Below are 10,752 nucleotides of genomic sequence, written 5' to 3'. Positions count from 1 at the left end.
ATAATCGGGCACAACCTGGCCCTTCATGGTGATGGTGACAAAGAACCTGGGTCCGGGTCTATGGTGAACCTGGGATCCAAGGGAGAGTCCCATCCTAGATGTGGAACTGGCCAATAGCAGCTCTCTGAGCTTAGTCTTTTTGCCTAAGGGTGGGAATCATCATATCTTCTCAGTATGGCTCTTTTGGTTTGGTTTGGTTTGGTTTGGGTTTGGGCAGTAGTCAGCACTGAACCAAGAGTACTTTCCATGAGCTATTATTTTCTACCCCCTCCTCTTTCCTGCTTGAGTCCCTTTTATTTTATTTTTTCTTTTCTTTTTATTTATTTTTTTATTTTAAAACAGGGTCTCTCTCGGTTACTGAGACTGGCCTTGAATTTGCCATCCTCCTGCTTCAGCCTCCCAAGTAGCTAGAATTACAGGCATGTGCCACAGTGCACAGCTCAGGGTCATAATGAAAATGAATGTAAATAGATGTAAAATCTTGATTCCATATTATGCACTGGACATCAACCTTGTTGTTATGATTTTTGTAGTTGATCTGTGTTATTGTGATACTTTAATTCATTTCCAATTGTAAAATAGGAGCAGCCAAATAAATGGAATTATACCTAATCTCTGCATGTGGAGCTCATAATCTCAGTGGGAGAGGCAGCTAGAGTCGTAATTAGATGTTTATAGAAAAAAACAAAGAAAGTGGGCCTTTAAAATAAAATGAAAGTCTAGAGTTTCTAAAGAAACAAATATTTAGAACTGCAGAGCTTGAAGTTTTATAGTTTCATTGAATAACCTTGCCAACCTATCATTTAGACAAACCTAGGTAAAATCAAGCAAAAAAACTGAAGGAACTTGACCAAAAATAATGTTTTGGAGGGTGTTTTATTGTTTTTATTAGACTTTTCTGGGAATTTTTGCAAGTGAGACAAGGGCACTGGTAGGTAACAGCAATAATATTCTCTCTACAACCTGAGTGGGTGCTGAAGCTGCTCGTGGAGGTTTGGGAGCAGGGGAAAGGGTTAAAACGAAAATGTAGTCTCAAGAGAAATTCTTATATCTCTGATGATCTTCTGTGGATAAATGCCTGAGGAGAAAGGGTAAAAAGTATATATTATTAATATATATGTATTAATAATTATTCTGAGAAAACAGGAGATGGTCTAAGCTATTTTTTAATGGACGACTGTTACATTCTATACTATAAAATAGGGTGAGATAATTTCTGATTTAAAGAGATGGATGGCTATCCCTGCCCTCTGAAACCTGTCATTAAGATGCTATCCTGATAATTCATGGAGCTTCCGGAGACAGAACATAGAGCCCTTCGAAGGTACCCCTAGATTTTGAGCACCAAGCAACTTGGTCCCTCTCCTAAAAGAATGCTTGCACTTTTTAAGCATATCTGAACCCAGAAGAGTGAGAAGCAAGGACTTACCAGTGGAATTCTTCCCTGGCCACCAGACACATCCATCTTCTGCCTCTCCTTGAGAAAAACACTGAGACTACAGGGAGTTGGAGGAAGTCAGGGGACACAGTTCTAGTCTGTGCCCTGGCAAAACTAGCTGTATGACTTGGAACTAGTTTTTCTCCGATTCTTCATCTGAATATGTCTTCCTTGGGCTCAAAAGCTTCTCCAGTCATGTCCAGACCTGGAATAGCTGCTCCTAGTTCTTTCAGCATCAGGGTCCCTGGAAGGTACAATTAGGTAAGGACCATCCAAACCTCTAAAAGGGTAGCCCTTGAAAATCTGTGTGGACTTCCTGGTGGCAGCCCTTTGGAGAACACACACCCCTTCTGCCCCTTGGGGTTCCTTTCTGCTCATGATCTGCAGGGGCCCTCAGTGGCTCCTCTCACACACCAGGACCATGACCAAGTGTAGGCACTGGTAAGTGGGCTGCACGTGCAGGCAGTGAAGCCCGCCAGCAGTGTGGCTTCCCTGCTCTTCACCCCAGGGTGGCCATGCAGAATGGCAGCCTGGAGTGGGCTTGGGCTTGACCAGGGTATTGGGGAACTCATCATATCCTAGAGAGGGGACTCCCCCCAGCATGGAACCAACCCAGGTCCCTGGAGTTTCTGTCACAACATAAAGGTCCAGGATAGAAAAGAAAGGGCTGTTGAAGGCTGAAGGCGAAGGGAGTCGGGCTGTCAGAGTGAAGGCAGGAGGATTATGGGAGTCTTTTTAAGAGCATACAGAGGACCCAAGTGGTGCAAGGCGTGGGACCTGGAAGATGCAAGCAGGAAAGGAAAAAGGGGTGAAAATGAGAGTAAAGGAGCTACTGAGATCAAGCAGGTGAACCTAAAATACTGGAATGAATTTTTGGGGGGGAGTGACAGATAGAGAATCCAGAGAGGGTGAGGATTCTCAGGCATCCCTGCTCTGTATAAGTCACTTTAAATTTATATATCAAGTTGGCTAAGCTACAGTGCCTGGTTGTTTGGTCAAACACCAGTCTAGATGTTTCTGTGGAGGTATTATGTACATGCAATTTAAATATTTAAACAAGTAGTCTTTGAATGAAGCACAATACCTTCCCTAGTGAGGGTGGGCCTCACCCTGTCAGATGAAAGCCTTGGGAATTAAAAACTGAGTTTTCCCCAAGTAGGAGAAATTCTTCCCCGCAGAGAGCAACATAAAAACTCGGCCTGAGATTGGGGTGCACACCTATAATCCCAGCAGCTCAGGAGGCTGAGGCAAGAGGATTGCAAATTTCAAAGTCAGCCTCAGCAACTTAGCGAGGCCCTAAGCAACTCAGCAAGACCCCGTCTCTAAATAAAATATTAAAAAGGGCTGAGGATGCGACTCTATGGTCAAGCACCTCTGGGTTCAATCCCTGGTACAAAAAAAAAACTCTGCCCAATTTTCCCTGGCCAACCTACTGGCCTGCCTTACAGACTTGCCAACACTCACAGTCTTATGGGTCAGTTCCTTAAAAATAGATTTCCCTGTGCATATACATTGCACCCTATCTGTTCTGCTTCCCAGGAGAACCCCATGGAGTATATAAAGTGCTTTTCTCAGTTGCCCATTGAGGAAAGCATACCTTCTGCAGGAACCCCTGGGAACTACCACACTGACTTTCCTCAAAGTTTAAAAAAAAAATGAGCCTTTATTCAAATCTAGGTCTTTCTTCCCTCTGAATCCATTGTATCCTAAGACTACCAGGGGCTCCGACAAGTCATTTCGTCCAGGTGAGGCATTTGAAATTTTTTAGGAATGTCCTTTGTCAACATTTGACCTGAGGGGCAAACAGAATGCCTTTCCATGATTCTCTGGCCTCTGGCCATTATATGGTCCTGATTCTAAAGTGTCCCAAGCCCTGAGGTTTGGTAAGAAGCATCAGATACCAAGGATGTCAACCCCTTCACAAAGGGAAGTTCCAGGAAAACCAGGGTGATTTACTCAGACTCAGGAGAGACTAGAGCTAATAGCCTGAACTTGTTTTCCCCACTGCTTCAGTGACTGTCCCCTCCTCTGATTGACAGAGTTCCTATATTTGATCTATCTTTGGCACTTCACATCCAGGGCAGCCCCTATTCATATACATTGCTGTGTTCTAAATTGTACAAGATGGAAGAAGCTACTCACTGTCAATATGTCCTCACCTGTGTGTCCCAGAGCAGACAGACCCCCACGCAGGGTTAATAGGCATGGACACATCTGAAGCACAGTGCCAGTCGGCAGTCAGGTGTTTCACACGAACCTGCAGAAGGCAGGGGTTAACCACCAACGGAAGCTCCATTTCAACAATCTTCATTAACCCCCGAGTGACGCTAACCACTGCCTTCAGGATACAGCAGAGACCAGGCCTCCCTCGCCTCTCTAATACCACACAGCTGATAATTCGGAAGGAAAAACTGTTAGAGCACCTGTATACGTCTCATGTGGCTTTTGCCACGTACCAATGTAATCACACTTGTTCTTGATGTGTTTTTCTGCCAAAGGTAAGTGATTTTTCCTGCTTAAAACGATTGCACTTTCAAGAGTCAATAGGAAGTCTTTAATGATCAATTTTAACCCGGCATTTTTCTTAGACTTCTAGAAGGGGGATGGTAGAAATTTGGTGAGGAAGAGCAGCCTGGTGGCTAAAAACAGTCATGGGCCTGGGGACTGAGAGATGGCAAGCAATGAGTCTCTTAAACTCTTTGGGGTTCATCCATCTCAGTCCATACTTACTGACATTTCATACTGGACATTGTATGGAACACTGGAGACAGAAAGGAAACCAAGCCATTGCTTTGTCTTGGGACAGCTTCAAACAACTGCATGTCCAGGGAGCCGTGCTTAGGAGTACACAAAGTGCCTTAGGAAGCTCCGAGGGAATGAAGTCATCACTCCACCCACAATCGGTGTTAGGGAATGTTTCTCTAAGAAGGGGCAGCTCAGTGGAGCCCATTCCATCACATGAGACACGAACAAGTGACATAAAGGATTTCCATGTCTATCCAGCTTTCCGTAACTCTGAAATCAATAATTTGATGAATAATCCAAGAAATCCTGAAAACCAGAAATGTCCAGAGCCAAGATGTTTCTGAGGGCACTGGTGATTTCTGAGAGTGGGCTGCTACACACACTGGCCCCTGTTCACAGCCAAGATGCAGGGCAGGCCACAAAGACTGGTGGCTGTTCCACCCAGGTTCTCACCAGCCACCAAGAATTCATGTCAACCATCTGACAAGTAAAGAAAACAACTCCAAAGTAGTCTAGTGCAAGACTGTGTGCTAGGAGAAGGAAAGTCAAGATTCCATCTCTGTGGAGAACCCATAGCCCAAAAGTATTAGGATAAGACAAAGCAGAGTTAGGGACACCCTGACTTGCCAGTCCAGGTACAATAAATATAAAAGGTACAAAAAGAAGGATCAAGAGATGCAAGCAAGGGGCTCATTAAGAGAAGAAAAATGTTTGTCTTCTAAAGCCTTCCCAAATATCCAACTGGAGATTATCGGAAGGTAGAAAAAGAGTAAGAAAAATGAGCATTCTTCACAGAAAAAACTACTTGAACAAAGGTGAGAAAATAAAGCCATATTGGGAGACCATATGCAAAATTAGGCTGGAGTTGTAAAGTATAATAATTACTAGTACCAATATGATTATTAATCTGACTTATCAAGAGCCTACTCAGTGTGCTAAGAATACCAAATGTCCTCTATTGTCTCTCATTGCCACCTGGGATATAAGTATCATCCCCATTTTTTAGATTGGAATACTGAGGTTTAATGGGTCAAGCTGGAATTTTGAACAGAATGTTTCTGATTCCAGAATCCACGCTCTTAACAATCACGCTGGTTTACTTGATATTCTGCTGGGAAATGCATGCTTAATTCAAGCGGCAATATTAAAGTGTGGCTTTTTTAAGGAAAGGACTAATTCAACCCAGCGGATAAATCTGGCAGCACTGCGGAAAATGGCTTAGAGTTGGGAAAGACTGGAGATAAGGGGATCTTTGACCACAATCCTTTGGTAGAGATATTTATGCAGAAGTTATAAGGCTTTCCCACTGAAGCTATGGCAGCCCAAAAGAAAGGAAGGGAAGGTGTGTGTGTGAAAAAGCATGATGAAGGGGTAGAGTGTAGCTCGGTGGTAGAGCAGTTGCTGGGCACTGCAAGGCCCTGGGCTTGATCCCCAGGCCCCACGGTGGGGCATGTCAGAGGGAGAGGTGAAGAGGACATACAGAGCTGGAATCCCTGGGATCTGGCTAGTGATTTGATCTGGTGGGGAAAGTAAGGAGAAGGAACTTGGAGAATGAGTTTGGTCCCTGGGGAGGGGCCACTGCCAAACCACAATCATTTGCTTCTGTCTGGCCTATCAGATTCATAAGTAAAGAGAGTAAGTTTTCTGATTTTTTTTTTCCTGTCCTCTAAAGTCTGAAAATCTTACAAATTCACATTTCTCTTGGACTCTGGTCGATGAACAGGAATTCATTATTATTCCCATAAAGTCCAAATAACTTTATGGGACTATGGTATGGTTTCTCATGCAGAATGTAGATAGGCAGAAATTTCCTCTGGAGAGTCTATTTTCATCACCAGTTTCTAGGAAATATTGTGTAGAATAGATACTCAATGAATATGTTCTAAAGATTAAATAAATAAATCACAAAATACTTTCACTCGATCCTTGTGAGATTTTGACCCCTACCTTTCTTTCAAAAGAGAATTCCAGAGTCACGAGTTAAGAACAGGATGTGAGAGAGTCATAGATTTAGAATGTGGACAGTTCAGGACGTGTGACCTGAGAGTTGAGAAGAGAGATCCTAGCTGGGTTTGTCTTTCTCTGAGCTGATGTGGCTCCTGACACCTGGGAGGACCTCAGAAAGCATTTATTGAATGAGTAAATGAATGAATGGGTTTAATGATTCCGATGGTAAGACCTTAGCGTCCCTACCTGCACAGAGTTTGGGCACCTATCAGCTATATTAACCTAACATACCAATGTGATTAATGTTGCTTTCTCCAGAAGTCTTAGCCTTGCCTGCAAAACTCAACATTGAACACCTGAAGAAGAAAAAAAAAATCCCATTGGCAAAGCTTGCTTTTAATAGTGGGAGACTCCCAACCGTGCTGCCAATATCCCCAGGGCCCAATACCTTTCTGGCTTTGCAATAAGTCCCAGGTTCAACAAATTGCCAAAGAGCTATAAGCTGCTCATTAGCTGGATGGATTCCTCCAGTGGCTCTGTTGGCTTTCTTTCCCCCTGCACATGTTGGTGAGTTCCATCGATAATTCGTGTGCCTGCAAGTTTGCTCCACGACCAAACAACTCTGGCACTTCTCGGTTAACATCTGCTCTGTGATCTATGATCTACGATCTCCACTCCCTCTTGCCTTCACTTTGAACTGAAGTGCTGTGTTAAGCAACCCCACTACCCACCACCTAACAAGCCAAGACGTGAGTCTCCATTAGTGTTACAACACTTGAATTCTATCCCAGGCTAACCAGTAGCACCAGTATTCAAACTACACTATGATGATAACCACAGTGACCCAGATGAAATGGCTGGTCCCAACGCCGCAGTGTCAGAGGATGAAGTGTGGTCTAGGAACAGCTGGCAACAGACCACAGAGGGTTTAAACCAGAGGGTACTGGAGGACGCTGGCAAAAGCTAAAACAGAGAGCTAGCCTGAGGTCATGGTCCCTCATTGACAACACAGAAACTGGAATGGACAGCTGGCAGAGACAGCACATTTCACCTGAGGAAAGGTCATTCTGATCCTTTGGGAACAAACCCCACCTTAGAAATTAAATTCTCCATTTTAGGTAACAACCCTAATTCATAAATTAGTGTCTTCCAGGCATGGTAGGGATTACATGCACACCTGTAATCCTAGCAATTTAGGAGGCTGAGGAAGGAAGATTGTGAATTTGAGACCAGACTCAGCGATTTAGCAAGACCCTGTCTCAAAATAAAAAATTAAAAGCGCTGGGATGTGGCCTAGTGGTTAAGTGCCCTGGGTTTAATCCCAAATAAACAAATAAGTTAGTGTCTAACTCTATTTCATTTTGTGTTGGTGTGGTAGGTTTCACTACCATATTAATTTTTGTTTCCCCCATGATTTTTATCCCATAAGAGCCGTGTGATAATTTCACCAAGTGACACAAAAATGGGAATCTTCCATCAAAATTTACTCCTCACTAAAGCTCCTTGAAAGGAATTATAAGTTAGGTAATTTTAAACTAGATCATAGTAGTGATGTTTTTCTTTGAAAAACACAAATGTCCACAGTACATTGGTCCCACTCTTAAAGTGTGACAAGGTTTGTGCCAAGAGACCAAGTGGTCAGTGTCTGCACACTATTTCCATTGATGTAAGCTTTCCACCTGGGATTAGAGGAAACAATCCTTTTGTTAAGTCCAGCGGAAGGGTTACGGAGAAAATCCAAATCCACCAGATACCCATAATTTCACTTTTCCTTCTTAGCAGCATTATCTTATTTCATTGGTAGTTTTTCCTAGACAAACATTCCAGCAAGATCTTTCAGAGAGTGGGCAGAGGATGGGAAGTTGGATGCAGAGGTGAGAAAGGGGCAGTACGATGCCCCCAGGCAAGCTGTGCATAGGTAAGCAGATTCCAGATTCCACCACGCATCTGAGACTCAGAGCTTCAATCTGAAATGGAGAATGGCTCAGATAAAAGTTGAATGTGTCACTTACCCAGAGTCATCCTGAACACCTCTGTAATTTTCCCCGAATACTTCGTAATTTGGAGAGAGGAGACATTGTCTATAATTGCCATCTGTCATCTGAACCTTTATTTCCTCTATCTCAAGAAGACACACCTAGACGAGGCATCTTCTCGGAGTCCCTCCATAGCAGAGAGGACTTCTGCAGTTCAGTCTTTTCTAATTCCTTATAATCCCTTAATTTTGTTAGTAAAATAAATCTGCTGCTTAAAATTTTCCAGACTTAAAAAAAAGAGATCCTGACAAAGAAATATTTTGACCAAGCGGGTGCCAGACACTAGCCAAAGTTTTACGCTCTTCCCATTGCTTCTTTCTCTAATATGTTATGTAAGTCATTTTGTGGAAGTGTCCTGCTAATTCTATCCAATCATTTACTACACTCAGGGATGCATATTTGAGGTGAAGAAGGCAATCTGAAATATACTGGCCATGCACTAAAGAAAACTACTAAGATTTCAGGATATAGAGTTGGCCTGATTCACTATTGCCCCAAATCTAAAGTAGGAGAAGTGACTGAAGATGATCTAATTCCTGCTTGCACACATCATGAAGAAACTCATTTCACTCTTGAACATTTTAGTTCAAAGATAAGTTTGAATATACAATTTTGCTACTTAAAATGAAAAATGGAGCAAGCCCCAGATGGAGATTATTAAACAATTGGCAAAATTCTAAGCATTTTATTTATCCTAAGGATTACCAGAATTGTAGGCAATCCAACAGCTTCCTTCAGAATGAAGGAGAAAATGAGCTTTTCAAATAGGGTGAGAGGCTGGGCAGAGTGGTGCATGCCTGTAATCCCAGCAGCCTGGGAGGCTGAGGCAGGAGGATCACAAGTTCAAAGCCAGTCTCAGCAACTTAACAAGTCCCTGTACCTAAAAATATAATAACAATAACTTAGTGAGGCCCTAAGCAACTTAGCGAGACCCTGTCTCAAAATAAAAAATAATAATAATAATAAAAAGAGATGTAGCTCAATGGTTAAGTGCCTCTGGGTTCAATCCCTGGTACCAAAAAAAGAATAAAAATAATAGGGACAAAGTTCCAAAGCACTATAAGATGTTAACATTAAGAAAATGGGGTGGGGCATACAAGAATCTTGTGTTAACTTTTCTCTTTATCTAAAATGTTTTCAAAATATAGAGACTATTATTTTTTTAATGGTGGGCTTGGAGGCAGGCAGGATCAACTCAGAGCCTCAGGAGCTGGTTTCAAACCTGTGGTCATACCTACCAACTAATAACCAGAGGAAGCCCCACCTGGGATCCGCAGAAGACCCATCCCTTTGGTAACATAAATGAAAAATCTCTAGATGGCTCTTATCTCCAGAGAACACAGATTCCTCAACAACTCTGCTGGGCAAAGAAGACCTTACTAATTCTGCACACAGTGGCTCATCCAATGGCCTTCCTGAGAGCACTTTCATTCATTCATTAGGTACTCTCTTCTGCTCTTTCTCTCCATTCATACACAGCACTTTGATAAGCACTGACTGCTCTTCCTTCCACAAACACAGCTTGGGTGTGGAATCAAGTCCCAGAAGTTACAGTGAGCAAAGATACATGCTATCTATGAATCTCCTGTGTGTGGATGTTTTTAATCTGTTATTTAAATTGTAAGGCTTCCTGGGGAAATGAAAAAGAGACTAGACCGTGCTAAAGGCAGTTATATCAGTTCTGTGCAAACAAAGTTTCCGTGGCTTGGTGCAAGCCAAGATGAAATGTGAGTGAGTGCTTTTGGACAAGGGGGAAAAAAACCCAGAATGAAAAATAGAAAAAAACCGCGGGGGCCATCCTCTGCCAACCTTCTTAAAATAACTACCATTGTGTTGGATTAAAAGGCATTTGCTGAAGATTTGGTGAAGAATTAAGCTTATTTGTTATTCTGTTAGAACAGAAACCAGAGTGAAAGAAAAGCTGTTAGTCAACATTGTCTTAGAAGATAAAGCTCCGAAGATTGCAGAGTATCTGGGTCAATGGGAAGCTTCAGCGACCTTGATTGACAACTCCCCTCAGAATTTCAGCTGAAAACTTAATACAGCCTTCCACACCCAGCCCCCCCAATTCCAGGCTTATTTAGAGATGGTCACTGAGAAGTGTTCTCTTCCAGTGTCCTGCGATATCATCACCAACCAGGAATTAGATGGTTACCTCACCAGTATAGCGTTTGGGGAGAAAAAGAAAAAAAAAATTGAATTTGTCAGGCCAGAATACTCAAATGCTCTTGGTGGCTTTGATGTTTTAATTTTGAGGTTGTCTTCCATACTTTCATGACACAATGACTTGAGGATGCCTTCCCATAGAAGAGCCCCCAGACCCAAATCCCCAATGCCAGCTCTGGAGAAAGCAGCCTGCTCTGGCACAAACCCAGGGGGGGAAGTAAATAAATAAATAACCAGAAAAGGCCCCACCTGGGATGCGCAGAGGGCCCAGGCCTTTAGTAAGCGTGCACAGCTCTGGGGAAGATGCTCTCCAAGAAAGACTTCTGGGTGCCGGCTCTGAGGCCTCACTGGTTCCTCGTCAGCCGGACAGAGGGTAGAGGAACAGGAAACATGGTTAACACTTCAGAGGGCGGCATTCAT

The 10,752-nt window shown here is 43.0% G+C and overlaps 1 long non-coding RNA gene across 1 annotated transcript; it reads right to left on the bottom strand.

The window, feature by feature from the left end:
• Positions 1 to 877: 877 nt before the first annotated feature.
• On the bottom strand, positions 878 to 3,718 carry LOC125619585. Its single transcript, XR_007351126.1, has 3 exons — positions 3,598 to 3,718; positions 1,430 to 1,682; positions 878 to 1,078 (listed from the first exon to the last, which is right to left on the bottom strand). It is a non-coding gene; the product is annotated as an uncharacterized LOC125619585 (long non-coding RNA).
• Between the last annotated feature and the right edge of the window lie 7,034 nt (positions 3,719 to 10,752).

Source organism: Marmota marmota, unplaced genomic scaffold, assembly GCF_001458135.2.
Source record: "Marmota marmota marmota unplaced genomic scaffold, marMar, whole genome shotgun sequence".
NCBI lineage: Eukaryota > Metazoa > Chordata > Mammalia > Rodentia > Sciuridae > Marmota > Marmota marmota.
Note: the sequence above shows the minus strand (reverse complement) of the source record. Positions and strands in the feature narration are given on the sequence as shown.